This window comes from Silurus aristotelis (assembly GCF_946808225.1).
Source record: "Silurus aristotelis genome assembly, chromosome: 10".
Lineage (NCBI taxonomy): Eukaryota > Metazoa > Chordata > Actinopteri > Siluriformes > Siluridae > Silurus > Silurus aristotelis.
In genome coordinates, this window is record NC_139583.1 from 24,704,732 (window position 1) to 24,722,386 (window position 17,655).

At 36.2% G+C, this 17,655-nt stretch overlaps 1 protein-coding gene across 2 annotated transcripts in view; it reads left to right on the forward strand.

Moving 5' to 3' along the window:
• The window catches only part of b3gat1a (beta-1,3-glucuronyltransferase 1 (glucuronosyltransferase P) a), a 113,112-nt gene that overhangs the window by 41,442 nt on the left and 54,015 nt on the right, over positions 1–17,655 (forward strand). For both annotated transcript variants that reach the window (XM_083553117.1, XM_083553116.1), the window contains exon 2: positions 17,421–17,594. The gene's annotated coding sequence lies outside the window, so the exon portion shown is untranslated. The remainder of the gene's footprint in view (positions 1–17,420; positions 17,595–17,655) is intronic.

The following is a 17,655-nucleotide window of genomic DNA, read 5'->3' on the forward strand; positions in this document are numbered from 1 at the left end:
GGTGACGTGCACTTGACTGGAATCCCATCAAGGGTATATCTCCATTTCCTGAAATAGGCTTGAGATTCTTTAAGACCCTGAATGAATGCGAAAAGAAAGTAATATAAATAGTATGTTTTAATACATTCCATATATACATACTGCATAATAGTAGTATATTTCAGTAGTATATATACATACTACATAATAGTACTATAGCAATACACCATATTCTGTCACGCCATATCATTTTCAGATAACTGTATATGATATGTTCTTCCTTATATGTTCTTACTTTACAAAGAAAAACCTTTAATCTGAATTTTCTGTGAGGTAACATTGATTTGGAATTTATAAAAAGAGGTTGTAAGTGTTATAGCATGTGATGTAGCAGGGAACAGAAAACAAGATTAAAATGACAGGCTTTTACCAAACAAATCCTCTTAAAATTTCAGTGCTACCAGGAGCTAAAGTATCTAGCGGATGTTTAAAAACAATAAATATAAGTATATATATATATATATATATATATATATATATATATATATATATATATATATATATATATATATATATATATATATATATATATATATATATATATATATATATATATATAAGTACATGTGAAATATGTAGTTGATTACAAAGCACAATATTTGGCAAACCTCTGTGGAATACCAAAGTGATAAAAGTATGCAGACACTCAAACACCACACCCATATGCTTCTTTTGTCCATTCCGTTCCAGATTTAGCTCTGCTTTATTTGTGTTTCAATCTCTTGAAAAAGGCTTTTCAGTAGATTTTGAAGTGTGGCTTTGGGGATTTGCTCTTTTAGCCACAAGAGCATTAGTAGGTTCAGGCTCTGATCCTGAGCACAACAGATTGCTACAATTAAGGTTTCAGGGTCTTGTAGAATGATCCTACAATGGCAGCTTGGCAATCTTGTGGTCATTTTCTAATGCTGAAGCATGTTTTGGCTTGACCTGTTTTTCCATTAAAGGAAAAAAAACACAAACAAAGGCAATGATGAGCTTCCATCTTTGTGCCAACGGTTTGGAGAAGGCTGGCATATGATTGTAATTGTCAGTTGTCCAAGTAATTTTGACCATACACTGTAAAACAGATGAATAAGACCTCTTGGGAAATAATTCAGTACTGAGAATTGTTTACCATCTGAATAACATCTGGACAGCTGTGAAATAAGGGTTTGATTTTAGACTTGTAGCGTTGTGGTACTAAATCTAATATGCAGAGCCATAGATCTCCAGGAGAATGAATAGACAGCTACACATGAATTTGGGACTGAAAAGAGTGAAAAGAGTGAAAAGGAAGAAGAAGCACTGAGTGAAGTGAGTGGCGAAGAACAAAGTGATGAGGACAGACTCATTTCCCAGCCTCCTTCAGGGCACGGATGTAGGCAATCTCATTTGGAGCAACCCCCCATCTCTCTCTCTCTCTCTCTCTCTCTCTCTCTCTCTCTCTCTCTCTCTCTCTCTCTCTCGGTCTTTCTTTGTTATCCCATCACTGTTCCTCTCTTTCTGTCTTTTATTTTTGCTCCCAATCTTTCTCTGTCATTTCATCTCTTACTTTCTATCTCTCTCGTCCTCTATCTTTCGTTTTCCTCTTTCAGCAGTGGACTGAAGCTTGACACCCACCTTGGTGGTAATTCTAGTGAGAGCCTTGGCATGGCCATGGACCGAAACACTGACAGACTCTTGATTAGATTCCACATGTGGCTGCTTTATGGGAAAAAAAAAACCAAAAGACAAGGTGCTAGTGCAGAAAAGTTTGAGAATAAATATGGTGTGCAAACTTTTTTCTGTAAGTTCAGTAATCAACTTTTTTTTTTTCCCACCGTGGGATATTGTGTGGTGTTTTCTGCTAACTCAGCTTTCAGATAAATATTTAAACCCACACACATGGTTTCCCTGATCCATCAGCATGAAAGATTTTTCCTGGATTTCAGCAAACGCAATTTCCACATTTATGCTGCTGTTGCTGTTTCTGATTATTTGTCACATTTCTACATCTTTGTCTGGGAGATTACAGTTATTACTTATGCATTCAATAACTCTTTTCCTCTATGAAGATTTGTTTTTATTCTTTGGGCACTGAACAAACAACAACAACAAAAAAAATGTATTATATATTTGTTCAAACTGCGACTAGGATAAATACTGTGCGAAGGACACGGCAAACAAAAAAAAGGACGTAATACAGCACAGAGAGAACTAAAGATTTGAGGCTGGGGGATTTGAGTGCCCTGCAAGTAAACATTTCCCTACTGATTTATCTGTACCAGACTTCTGTATGTTGCTGGTGTGTAAACTAGGTTTGTTTTTCTTTTGTGGATTAATGAATGCAGTTGAAAGAAGGGAGTTGTTAGCTTAGTGGTTATGTTGGACTTCCAATCAGTAGGTCATGAGTTCAAATCCCAGCATTAGCAAGCTGCCACTGCTGAGCCCTTGAGCAAGGCCTTCAACCCTCAACTGCTCAGATGTATAAATGAAATTTGTGTAAAAGCGTTTGCTAAATGCCATGAATGTAAGTTCAATACCAATGATAAAAATTGTGTTCAATACATAATAAGCCCATTTTTGCTATTTAGCAAATGCTACAGTATGGGTAAGTGCAAATGATGTATATAAGAAATGAAACATTTTTGGGTGTGTTATAGGAAATTTTCAGGAGTGTTTAATATTTTCTAAAACACACCTGAAAATGTTTCATAGGAAATATTCAGCAGTGTTGGGGATTATTATTTTCCCATAACGGCACACCCTGTAGTGTTTCATTATATAAATAAATAGTTTACGGATTCTTTTTGTTCGTTTTCTGTTTAAAGTCGCATTAAATGTCAAACCAAATTATCTCTTTTTATTAGCTTTTTATGTTATGGAGAATCCCAAAAACCAAAACCTCTTAGCCCTGAAAACATCACTGGTCACGTCTGATGCTGTCACTGGAGAATCGAGCACTTATGAATTGTTTATGACGGTCTAGAAAATTCTTTGAGCCCACCTTTGTGGCAAAAGTTACATACGGCTGAAGATCAGGTGTCCACATACTTTTGGTCATACAATGTGTATTAAATGATAATAGATTCGCCTCTCCTTTTAAAAATTTCAATTAAAAAAAGGGAAAACAATTATGTTTTTACTGTCTCTCAGTGTTTGTGTCTGAATTCCTACAAGTTCTTTAGTGTTGCAACCAAATAACGCATATATATAGATGCTTCAGTCTGAAAATGCCTCAGTTTCCAGCGTATTATTAAAGCCGTAAACAGTTACTTAGCGAGTACCTTCCTCTGTCCCCAAGGGCCTGTAATTACACAAACATGCAGATGGTGCCAAGTGAAATTTTCACTTCTGGCAGAAGGTTCAGCCGTCCAGTCATGAAGCTCGGGGCACCACATGCAGCTTCATTTCCACTTTCATTCAATTTAATTGCTGGAGCAACTTAATGGGATTTTAACCTTGTGGGGATGACTACACCTGTTAGCTTCTGTTCCCATATATAACCAGACAGTCTAACATAATGTCAACCACAAATAGAGGTCACATGGTATAGATCGGCATTATGTAATGAGTTATCTGGGAAAGTTCTATTCCCAATAGGCAAATTAGGTCTAATGGAAATGAGTGATTAATTTTATTATTATTATAATAATATTATACATGTATAATAACCCCTCAACTCAAAATCCCAAAATGACCACCATTTTGGGATTTTGAGTTGAGGTGTTATTGTACATGTCTCATATATGTATTTTAAAATGTAAAAAAAGCCACAGTCGCTCGCTGCTGTTCCAGGTAAGGAACAACAAATGTGACTCTGAGAAGGGGTAAGGTGAGTGTGTGTAGGAGGAATAAGATTCCATTATACTGCACACACGGTAGCTAGAATGTGCGGCTGATCTTGTGTGAAACTTCTGAACGAAACGACTTGCATAATTGCAGATCTGTCGATGAAGCTTTTTGTTATGCAACTATAGCAGTCTTTTAAGAAAGAGTGTTACTTGTTATATGGTAAGAGATGATTCTAATAAAAATCCCATAAAAAAGCTAACGGTATAACAATCCAATGATTAGGGTTACTGCATTGATTTAAATGAATCAATACAACAATTGTAAATGTTTATCTTGATTATAATCAGGATTTAGCTGACTGTCCTTTTCTACATCATCATCATTCATAAATCAATGGTAGGTATAGAACAGATTCTGAATGTTGCCTTAAAATCGTAATGCATCCTAGCAGGTCGAGTGCTAATACCCGATATCAAATCTTTGCTCAATTTTAAAATCCTATAGTATTACACCACGTGGACGTTTAAGCCGCTAGAAAGACGTTGGAGCTTCCATCCAATCAGATTTCAGGCAGCACATTATGTCACATTAAAGCTGTTGCTTTAACCAATCAGATTTCTTACTCCAGGGCCCTCTGGAAGGCGTCCAATCATGTCAGCATTTTTGCGTCCTTTGATTGAATGGTCGGCAAACGCATCTGTTGCAAACGGCACAAGCTCAAATGTATTCATTTGGATTTAATAGCTGTTTTTTAATTCCATAATGGCTGACAAAAGAGAAGAAATTGATTTTGTTTGCAGATACCCTTACAAGGACATTAACAAGATGGACTTTTCGACAAAAAAAAAAAAAAATGGGCATGGTGAGGAAAGATCAGCCAAAACACTTTTGCTTTTTTTTTCTTGTAGAATTTGCACAAAAAATCATGAGTTGCCTTAATATTTTGCAAAAATGCACAGAAAACTCATTTTATGAGGTAAATATTGATGCTTCTGCTAGAGATGATGTATGCAGGCTGCTCAGCTGTGGCTGGATTGAAACGAGGTGTGTTGCATTATGTTCATTGGGTTTCTTGCTTTAGTAATGGCATTCATTCTCACTATATGAGATTCCTGTCTGTGATGCAGTGCTTTGTTATACTGCATTTATGTATTATATTGATGGTTTCTATATCCAAGGCATCATAATAATGGTATTAAGAGGTGGATTCATTCAGGTTGGACACTGAAGGCTTAGTTGTGAAATGCATGGCCTGCCACTGCATTTACAATAAATGTAAGTGTCAGTTTTCCATCATCCTTTGTTACTCACATATCTGTTTAAGATGACTGTGTTATAACCACAGTCCCAATCTGGGATTTGAATAAAAAAACCTTTGCCACTGTCGATTATTTTTGGTTGCATTTACACTACACTAAACAGACATGACTTTCACCGAACAGGCATACTGTAGCATTATGACCACCTGCCAAATATTGGGTTGGTCCCCCTTTTGCTGCCAAACCAGTCCAGACCTATCAAACTTTAACATCAATACCTTCTTCAGCAATGTGAGTTGCAGGAGCTCATCTGTTGGATCGGACCACATAGACCAGCCTCCCCTCGTGCATCAATGAGCCTCAGCCACCCAGAACCCTGTTGCTGGTTCACCACTGTTCCTTCCTTGGACCACTTTTTATAGATACTGTCCACTGCAGACCGAGAACAAATCACAAGAGCTTTGAGATGCTCTGACCCAGTCGTCTAGGCATCACAATATGTCAAACTCACTCAAATCCTTACGCTTGCCCATTTTTCCTGCTTCTAACATGTCAACTTGAATACAAAATGTTCACTTTGCTGCCTAATACATCCCACCAACCAACAGGTGCCATGATGAAGAGATAATCAGTGTTATTCACTTCATCTGTCATAATGTTATAATGTCACAATGTTTTGCCTGATCGGTATATAATAGCCGCTGGTGGGCATGTGACATTATGTGTTGTAATTACACAACACATAAAAATATTATGCCGTTCTTTTTACAATGTACGGTTCTTGGCTACAACAGCGAAACCGTATAGTGCTTCCCACCGAAGTCACATGCGAATATTTTTCCCTGAGTTTTTCTTCTTTCACACACAGATTCAAGAGAAGCAAAACATTTTGACTTTTGCATGACTTCGGCACTCACACGGTTCCCCAAATCTCACCTCTGTGTTGCTTTTGTGACAACTCCACCTGGTACAAAGTCTACAATCAGCAAGTTGAATGTGTCATGGGCATGGATATTTCAGAGCGCAACAGTGATGCCTACGGGCTATTGTTATGCAGGCAGCACACTGCTCCGGGCCAGGGGAGAGACACCCAGAGAGAGAGAGAAAGAATATACAGTGCTGTAGTGAAACCATAGAGAAAAAAAAGCAGATAAAGTGAACTGCTGCTCAATGGATGCAGGGCTTTATTAAATTCTTATGTTAGTGACAAGGAGTACTGATTGACAGAATGTAGTAAACAGATACACTTTTAATCTAAAAACAAAAGAAAGCTCTGGACCATGCAGGTGTGGCTCTTTCCGACAAAACACAGAAGTTTACGTAATGAGCTGTGCAGGCTATTTACTTTAAATGCTATACTTAAAGGAAGTCTATTACTCGTGAGAAGGGAAAATGGAAGCATATGCGGTAAAATACATCTTAATTTTGGAGGAAATGAAATGGGAAATTGTGGGTTTTACTGTATAAACATCTGATGGCCCGGTGCTAGTTTGTTTAAAACACCCTAAGGGTATATTTCCCCATTCTATATAATCAGTATATCTTTTTCTATGGGATGGAGAAAGAGAGAGAGAGAGAGAAGGAGAGAGAGAGAGAGAGAGAGAGAGAGAGAGAGAGAGAGAGAGAGAGAGAGAGAGAGAGAGAGAGAGAGAGAGAGAGAGAGAGAGAGAGAGAGCGATATGTGTGTGTAGGTTATGAATAGGTTTGGCTCCAGAGCACTGATATGGCTGAGGTGTTTGGCTTCTCTTCTCTATAAATGACGAGCACAAACTGAGATCTGAAATAAAATGAAGCAAATACGCAGCTTGAGTTGCTATCTGTGTCCCTGCAGCTGGTCTACCATTACAATGTCAGCACACACCATACTCAGCTTCAGTGACATCATGTAATGCAATACATTCAGAAACTTACTGATTATCCAATAGCAAGTAAAAAAACCTTGTGTACATGGACTGAAAAATGCTGCCTGTGCTGGAACAGATCTGAGTCACTGGCGCTGTCGATGTTTCCCAGATGCACTAATTCTGTAGGACAGAGTGGTTCAGGTTCACCCGTTACAAGGTGACTTTAAAAAAATGCACACGTCACATTTTGAAACCAAAACATCTAAAAACTGAAAACAATTTCACGGACTGAACACGACTAAGAAATGAGCACAACGTCTGTAAGCACAACTCAGAACCAACATTGTGTAAAGTGTTATTGAAATTAACTTGAATTGAATTGAATAAAACACAGTTCAGACCCAAACATATCTATAATTCATGAGGCCTGTATATAAAATCCTAACATATATCAGAGGCAAAGTTCTACACACAGAACCAAACACCTCAGCATGAAACGTATCACATTAAAAAAAACATTTCAGTGAACTAAATGTAACACAAACCCAGTAGTAGCCTGCATTTCACATCTATTCCTTCTGTGTCCTGTCTGAATCAATTCAGTTCTTAATGCCATTATTATGACACCACGACTATAGAAACCATCAATATTACACAGAAATGCAGTATAGCAGGGAGCTACAGATACATATACCAGTTGCAAGGCTGACTTGTGCAGTCTCTGTCCAGCCAATCAAAAGTCGTGAAAATGCAGACATGATCGGACGCCTTCTAGAGGGCCCTGAAATAAGCAAGTCGAAATCTGATTGGTTAAAGTAACATCTTTAAGCAACATGAATTTGAATCTAATAAAAGCCTTTTTTTTTTCTTTTCTTTTTTTTTTTTTTTTTTTTGCTAGCCCTTCTGCAAAACATGATGTCAGCTGAAATCTGATGAAATATAAATTTCACCCTTAACTTTCACTAAGAAATGAAAAGAATAGACCAGGGGTCACCAGCCTTTTTGAAACTGAGAGCTACTTTTTGGGTACCATTAATGTCAAGGGCTACCAGTTTGATACACACAGTTTTCAGTTTGATCTGAAATAATAAATTTGCTCACATTACCTTTTATTATATGTTATTATTAATAATTAATTATATTAATCTATGTGAAAACACTGATCATGCTAATGATTTCTCATTATAAGTATAAACAATGATTTATTTTAGAAAAGGCCCGCAGGCTACTCATGTGGTCCTTGCGGGCTACCTGGTGCTCGTGGGCACCACGTTGGTGACCCCTGGAATAGACTATTGGGAAAATAATTGCTGGACCCGATTTACATTTACATTTATGGCTTTTATCAAATGCCCTTATCCAGAGTGACATACAAATGTGCTTTGAGTCTCTATCAATAAATAAATCAACACTGATTCGCTTACAGACTTAGGATACCATTAGCCCAAAGCTCTGTTGAGAAGAATTATAGCACATTTTTTTAAATAAACAAAGACATAAAACAACAGGCAAAAAAAGTGCTAGTGTTTTAGGAAGAGGTAAGTTTTCATCCATTATTAAAGATAGGAATTTATTTAGCTGTTCTCAGAATTATTGTGTTCTGCACCATCCTAAGAACAAAACACCTCTCAAACTAGACACGTCTCAGAATGAAATGCATCACAACGCTAAACAAAACATAGAGCCAAACAAAATTTTAACTAAACAAAAAAAAAACTTTTAAATCTAGCACGAACATTAGCACATCCAAAGTCATCACAAACTTAAATGCAGCTCACAACAAAACACACACTGGAGGCTTTAAAGCATCTCAGTGGCTGGTGCCTTTCAGGCCCATTGGGTCCTGGTCCTCACTGGCTCCCCATGACCATGACTAAGCTGTACTATGATCAATTTAATCTCACCACAGAGAGCCACTTAACTGTGGTGTTGTTCTCCAGATAGACTGCCAACACACGCGCACACACACATTCCCCAAACGATCCTCCGGAGGTGGAGGGATAAGTTAACTTGTTGTCATGGCAACTGCAGGTCTTGTAAATGTGTTTTTGTTCACTTTCCTCTCACTTTGGTAAGAAATGGTTTGCTCCACGGCAGTGATGGGAAAGAAAAGAAAGCAGTATTCCACAAGCCCAAGCCCTTGAGAACAAACGGTGTAATTAATTCATTAATTCCTTATTGTTCAGAGCAGTAATGCAGCCTGTACAGCATCACAAAGCTCTTTGTGCCATATTATTATAATTATGTTTACGGAACAGTATTTGAAGTCAGTTAAAATAAAAATAGTAGTAGCTAAACGGCTTAAAATCCCCTGTACCATTTACACTTAATTACTTGGCCAGATGCCTTGAAGAAACTGAGTAGAGATTATAACGGTTAAGGTCTTCGGATTTAAACAATCTGTGGGTTTAGTTCGGAAGAAAAAAAACAGTAATCTGAATGTAATGTAAATGTAAATGTAAGACATAAAAGTTAAATAAATATGCGCAATTTAATTACAAGTGCCCCTTGTCTATTATTCTGTTCTGGGAAATAAAATCTTTGTAAAAAAACATTCGATTTCACTTCCCATTTTTAATGCAAATCCAAGCCTTTTTGATTCAACAGCATCTAGCCATCATGTCTGCTTCTGCACGACCAATAAACTGTAACTATTTTAGAAGCTGAAATGGATTATTCATGCCTGAAGGTCAGCTTGGATCTGTTTATGCAGTCATACAGCTTTCCTTTATTCAGTAATAGGTAGGAAATATATAATCCTTTATATGCATTAACCACTCATTTCTCTTTTTTAGATGTTTGGCAAAGTGGTGGATGAAGTACACAAACCGTTTACTTGAGTTAAACTAAAAAGTGCTCTCTTTAAACTTGCACTTGAGTAAAAATGCAAAAGTATTTGCCTTCAAATGTACTTACAGCAAGTGTCCAAAATACTATGAATTATTATGGCTATAATGTCCAATTACTGTACCTTTTGTGTCACAAGTTTATGTAAAAAGACTCTAATGTTACTCTCTGCACACCAATCTATTCACAGAATCATAATAATGACTCAAAACACTGATTAATATCTATTAAAATTATCATGAGCCCAAAACCTTCATTTTAACCACTTGCCCAATTTGGGGCATGAGTGTTGTGGCAAGTTAGAATCAGGAGTTTTTCGTCCATCATTTATTCCTCTCTTAATGTTCTGCTTGCTGTTGAACTGATGCTAAACTGTATGCTCACTGTAAACAGATATCACCAAGCAGCATTCAAAACAAGTTCAAAACTATATATTATAGACATAATCATGATGTTTTTATCACTTTTTGGTCCGGTATAGGGTAACTATTATTACCCTTCTTCTTCTTTTTCTTTCGGCTGCTCCCATTAGGGGGCGCCACAGCAGATCATCATGCTCCATACCCCCCTGTCCTCTTCATCTGCCTCTTTCACACCAACTACCTGCACGTCTTCCCTCACTACATCCATAAACCTCCTCCTTGGCCTTCCTCTTTTCCTCCTTCCTGGTGGCTCCATCCTCAGCATTCTCCTACCGATATAACTAATGCCCCTTCTCTGCACATGTCCAAACCATAAGAGGCTATTATAACCCTAGGGTTCCTAAATGCTTACATCTGATTGTTTAAAAGGTGTCCATTTATGTTTCTATTTGATATAAATGCATGAGTAAGTAGTTGTTTCTATAGTAACAACAAATGTACATTGAGATGAGACAATACATAATCTAAGGATAGTAATTATTGGACTAAAACATGATTTTATTTAAGATAATTTTTTGGAAAACAAGTTATTGGCAAAGTGCATTTTCTGGAAGAAATGATCCAGAATTCTCTGGATGTTTGTCAAAGGAATCAGGTGTCAGTCTTTTTTTGGTTAATTGTCCATCTTTACTTTGTCTTCTTTTAATTTTTTTGCAAACATATACAATACATTGTATTCCTTTGTATTAACAGTATTATTATATTGTAGTCAGGACAGAATAGAGACTGATGAGAGAATACCTGTTTTTAGCTACTATAATGATGTAGATGATAACATAAACTAACCTCACCCATCTTATAGACATTCTATAATATTAAGTATAAACTGATAAAACATGCAACATGCTCTTTAATTAATTTTTGAATGCCATAAAAATTAAGACATACTGATACTGAAAAATAATCAACTCAAAGGTGGAAACATTAAATCTGTTTTATATTTCACTCTTTATTGAAAGATTACTTCATGCGAAATAGCTACCATTTCCGAATGAGGAGTCTGCAATCAAATCTAAAGCCATAAAATAAATAAAGAAATGATAGAAACGCGTATACAAAGTGTATGAGCTGTGGATATTGAATGGCTCTACGGGTGAAACAACATACTAATCATGTGATTTGTTGTAAGTCATGATTGTAGTGTGAGAAAATAGAAGGCAGCTTTTATGCCACAAAAACGGAAGTCTGAATTACAGTTACATGATTGAGGTTGTATTAATAATTATCATTTGTAACCGCAAATGCTTTTCCCAATTCTGACGCTAGTATTCACCGCAATTCGGATGTGACCTCGCTACCTAATTATACTAATTACTTCTCCATTCAGTCAGCAGCGTCTTTTTTTATCTAATCAGCTGACCTTTTTGTCTGCTTTTCAAATTGATTATCCAATATCATGCCATATTTATGTTAATTGGATAGAAAACTGGCCACTCTCTCTTTCTCTTTCTATATTTCTCTCTCTCTCTCTTTCTCTCACTCTCTCAAAAGCAGAAGCTGAGGCAGCACATCTTGCCCCATCCCAATCTTCCGAGTCAAATACAGGAATTTTACTCTGAACTTGGCCGTCAGTGAATTATTGATTTTGTCCACTTACGAGCAAATAAAGAAGCATTTACTCAGTCCAAGTTGCTCTGAATTAATCATAACTCCGGCACTAAATGTAGGACAAACCCTTTCATTATGAACCCTTCAATTTCTTCAGCGACTCCTGAATCCTGGCTATCATCTGCAGTATCGGTTAACCGTGCATCAAACATTTAGCACTGAGGCTTTTGTTGTCCAGTTTCCACCTGCTGCATCAAAGCTGTGTGTCATTTTGTAATCAGCATTCCGATTGTGCTTTTTCTTAAGCATCTTCACAGGCAGCGGTAATTGGCACAATGATAGGGTCGATGAAAGCAGTTGGAAGAATCAGTATGTAAAAAATTAGACCCTTGAACCTTATTATTATAGGATACATCCAGGATGAGAAACCTAAACTTCACAGGTTGATATATATTTTTTTAAGTTACATAGATAGAAGTTAGATAGATAGATAGATAGATAGATAGATAGATAGATAGATAGATAGATAGATAGATAGATAGATAGATAGATAGATAGATAGATAGATAGATAGATAGATAGATAGATAGATAATAACAGTAATAATAATAATAATAATAATAATAATAATAATAATAATAATAATAATAATAATAATCATGTATTACTAATAAAAAAAAAATTTTAATTTACAAGAACATTAAGAATTGTTTAAATTAATAAATAATGTTTTATTAATAAAACACTGGATGGGTTAATTAAAGCTTAGACTTAATACAAAACCATTTTAGTCTGAAATTGTGTTCTTTCCACTCAAACACTTCAGCACAGGCTTTGAACTAACCGCAATGAACTGGAGTTAATCAAAATGCTCTGTACATTTGTCCTGTTTTCTTCTCTTTCTTTCTTGGCATCTAACCTGGTTGGGAGCCTTCAGCCCTTTTCCTCACCCAAGCTTTCAATTAAAGCAAAGTGCACCTTGTGGGAGGAAGTCCAGGTTCAGTGTGGAGCATGAAGTGCTTTTAGTGTCATCACTTTTGTTCTGTCTGATTTTTCTGAGTGCAAAAGGACTTGGGTTTTGCTTTGAAATTACACAAAGTTCACCAGAGAAAAAGCACTATTTAATTTCTGAGAGGGAAATAAACAAATGAACATGTTATTGTGAGAAATTTCAGCTTGACCTGACAAACCTGGCAAGCCGAATTCTTTGAGATATCTTTTTTTTAATAACTGTCTACGATATTGTTTTTATTTGTACTCACTCATACCAGATGTTTTACTAGTTTGATCAGCTTAGCCTTTTATTTTGGCTTATCATTAGTCAGGCTGGTTAAAGCCAAAACTTTAAGACTAGTTACATTTCATTTAAATGGTAGCAATTGTACACTAGTAGTGTCAAACCACATAATTTATGTAGCCATACAGATTTGCTTTATTCGAGGAATGTATTCATATTCTGTAGTTTAAACTACATTGTTAATATTATTATTATTATAATTATATATTATATTTTATTTATTCATTTATTTTTATTAGAAACCACAATTTATGCAAAAAGTACATTACTAGGCCAAAATGCTCCATGCTGCTGGATTATTGCAATCATTTGGAAGGAAGGAAGGAAGGAAGGAAGGAAGGAAGGAAGGAAGGAAGGAAGGAAGGAAGGAAGGAAGGAAGGAAGGAAGGAAGGAAGGAAGGAAAGAAGTTCATAAGAAAGGAAGAAAGAAAGTTTGTTCAGAAAAAAGCTTGTTTATTTTGTTATAAAGGATGGAAGAAAGGAAGTTTGTTCATTTGTTTTGGATGTTCTTTCATTCAGAAAGGAAGAAAGGAAGGTAGGAAGATAGACAGAAAGGAAGGTCAAGTAAATAAATATTATTATTATTATTATTATTATTATTATTATTATTATTATTATTATTATTATTATTTTCATTATTATTGTTGTTGTAAATAACTTTAAACAAAAGTGAATTCTTTTAAGTAAGAACAATCTGCAGATTTAATTCATTTATCTATGGAAATATTGTCCCAAAACCAGTTATTGAACCAGTTATTGAACTGTCTCTCAAAATACCTCTCAAATATAACTGTAGGTAAGTAAATCTAACTAGGAAACTGGTTCAGTTAAATCAGTTAAACCATGCTTTTGCTCATCAATAGGCCTGTTTACAAAATATCCACATTGACCAGTTCAAGCTGACACTTCATTCTAGAGCTTTTTCATCCTTGTTATCAATCCCATTTTTGACAATTTCTGGCTAAAGACTTTTAGTAAATCTGTTGCTAACGTTTAAAATGGTTTAATATTATTTACAGTGCATCCAATAAGTATTTACAGCGCTTTACCTTTTCCACATTTTGTTATGTTACAGCCTTATAAAAAATTACATGTTCATTAGTATTCACATAACAAAATGTCGAAAAAGTGAAGCGCTGTGAATTATTTCCGGATGCACTGTATGTCAAACATACACTAATTTATTACAAATTGTATATCTTTTATATTAGATTTTATTGAATGTAACTTGAATGTTAGCACAGGTTTTGGTAGGTCAGAGTTCAAAATTTAAGTTGGACTTGTTTTGTTATACAAAACTTGGACAATTTTATTGCCATTCATCCATATATCCTTTCTTCCATCCAGTCATCCATCCCTCTATCCATCAAACTATCTGTGAGGAACTCTGTGGTCCCCTTCTTACCAAGTCAATAAAGGGCTGTGCAGTTGCCATGGTGACAGCTCCAGGCTTACACATAATGGTGTGAAATGAGTGTACTGGTCCATGTCCACTAGGCAAGCAGGATGTTGGTATTGACTTTTAATGCCATAAGTTAAAATATGAATCAATTATAAATAAATTGTAAATATGAAACTATTAAAAAGGGCTTGATTTATGTTCCTATTATTTTATTTAGTGATGTCCACACTCATGAAGGCTCGATATTTATTGTTTTAATGACCACTTGATCTATATTAAAGCCTTGTTCTGAGCAGAGGCCATTGGAAAGCTGAGAGTAGCACCAACTGTGGCTCTAACCAGAGATCTCTATGAGTACATTGGGACAGATGGAGTCTGATGAGCTGCTGATTGATCCCTGGTGCCTGTGGGCTGGCCAACTCGATCAATACTAATCCACTGATTCCCCATAGGTCATATTCAGCTGCCCATTTTTCTCTGTCAGAGTAGAAAAGGGACTGAGTCGAATGCTCTTCAGGCTAATACTGCTCACATATAGCCAAATGGAATAAACAAGAGTTTTTTTAGCTTGGGGGTTTTTTTAAAAGATTTGCCTGCTTATTATAAATTCGACAAGATAGCTTTGCTCCTATTTTAATTTTTAAAGGACATGAAGATAATAAGTTCTCAATCTTGATAATGATATGGATTCAGAGCACAGAGTTTAGCAGTATGGAACAAACCAATGTGAGGAGAAGGGGAAAGATAAGGTCAGAGTGACTAAGGCTTTTAAAGCATGTAAATAAAATGGCAGACATGTGAAATTGTTCTGCTTGTTATTTTTTTTTATAATGAAAATGTCCCTGGTGTCTGAACTGTAGTTAATAGAATAATGTCATTTGGTGATAGAGCTGTACGACTCAAATCTGTTCTTGGACACAAGTCCAGTCTTGAGACATTTCCTGTATTCCCATGGACTCATCTTGGACTTACTGCAATAACATTTCTATTTGGAATTGTATTGGATGCATTAATAAAGCCAACTAGCTGAAGAAATGATTAGGCCTTGAATAGGATTTGGTGGGTTTCGCTTTCAATCTTGGACTTCATTTGGTCTCAATCTTGGCTAGTCCTGGTCTTGGACTTATTCCAGACTCTGTTGGCAGTTGCATTATTGACTACAGCACTAGTGTCAATTGCTGGAAAAATACAGAAGGAAAGATACTGTACATTGATCATTATTGAATGGTAAATTATTATTATTATGGTGGTAGTGGTGAAGGTATTGCAGTCACAGAAACTTAATACTATTACTACCTTATTGTTGTGGCCCATTGATCGATCGATCAATTGATCGATCAAATGATCTATCTATCTATCTATCTATCTATCTATCTATCTATCTATCTATCTATCTATCTATCTATCTATCTATCTATCTATCTATCTATCTATCTATCTATCAGAATGAAATTTGACAGTGCAGTGGGCCTTAGGGTGATTTTACATCACCTCAACTGACTTTTTGGATGCAGGTAAAAGGGCAGTGGGACCGACACTATGACGCACGAAACTTGTTCAACTTCATTATTAAATAAAATGTGTAGGCAGAACCACAAATAAAGAGTGCAGTTATTTTAGATCTCTTACAAAGTGGAGGTCTTGAAACTCCGCTTCCTGGAGGCAGGCCTCAGAGGAAGCTTTATTTATAGCGGAGGCAGCGGCTCCTGTCAGAGCCGCTCAAGAGTGGGAGAACTTCCTTTATGTGTTCTGCAGGTTGGCTCGGAACCTGACACCTACACACAGCAGTTTCTCACTGTCTCACAGTCCCATGGTAACGAAGTAATGAAGGAAAGGTTATTCAAGAAAATGTTCATCAGGATCTTGCAGCACTAAAAGTGTCTAGATATAAATATGGTTTATGTATGTTTGCATTAATATTAGCTAGAATTTGCTCCCCACTATAAAATCCTCATATACTCATTATCCTCATTGCAAAAATAATATATGTGCCTTTGTTGTCTAGGCCAACTTGGCTAGCTATATAATGGATGTTAGGTAATTATTATATGTAATGTGGAAACATATAATAGTGCTGTGCTTCACAAAAGCTTTACTATGATGTTAACTCAGACTCTGTATGCTTTTTTAATGTAAGTTTAATCCAAAGATCTTTGATGGTGAGATTACATGTGAAACAATACTTCAGTGTCAAGGCCAAGTAATGCTAGCATTTGGACTGTGTTGCTGTCTAAAGAGGACAGGAAACAACAGTGCAGTGCAAAGCATCCCAAATGGAGGAAGCAATTGCTGAGTTTTCCAGAAAATGTATTGATTCCTGACATAGAACTTTCCGTAAACTTTTCCTTACAGAAATGATTACAGATTACCTTTCTTTGTGAAACAACTGGATGTTTTGTATCAATGTGTCTATTATTAACCTCAGATTATTGCGGCACATCTGCCACGCCAGTGCTTGTGAATTAGTTGTTACTATAGAAACAATAACATATTCAAGCAATCTTTTATGTTCCAGATGGAGCGACTGCCATGACTGCTTTTATAGAACATTTATGCACACGTTTTGATTCGATATTTTAGCTACGTTGCAGTCTACCAAATTGTATTTCAACTATTCATAGGAATAGTTATGACAAAACAAATTGTCCAAATAACAAAATTACCTTGAGCTCAGCTTTGACCTCGGGGAAAAAAGTGTTTAATTTCACGTCATCTTAAATGATATTCAACATCCGTGCTAACACATGAGTCATCAGGGAATATGCTTTATAACTTTTAGCTATGTATATATATATATATATATATATATATATATATATATATATATATATATATATATATATATATATATATATAGAGTTCGATCAACTGCTACTTGGTCCTGCCATGTAGTGGATAGCTTTCACTCAGTACTTCCCTCCCTTTGACCCTTCAGTCTCAATGTGAGCTTTTGTCTGCACACGAGAATGGCCCATTCTCCTTCTAACACATGAATTCTCTTGTGTCCAGCCGCCTGCTTCGAGGACGTGACTGGACACGTGGTGTGTATCCCCACGACTCCCGGGGATCTATGATCACTTTCATCCCCCTTTTTTACTCCTCTGTAAGGATGTGTTAGGATTAAGCCTTGGGATTACCAAAAGTGTGCGCAGCTACTGCAGGAGGAGGAACACGCCGTCGATCGTGAGTACCCTCCGTCAAGTTTTCTTCCTGCAGCAATAAAAGGCTTAGTGCTTCAGTTCAG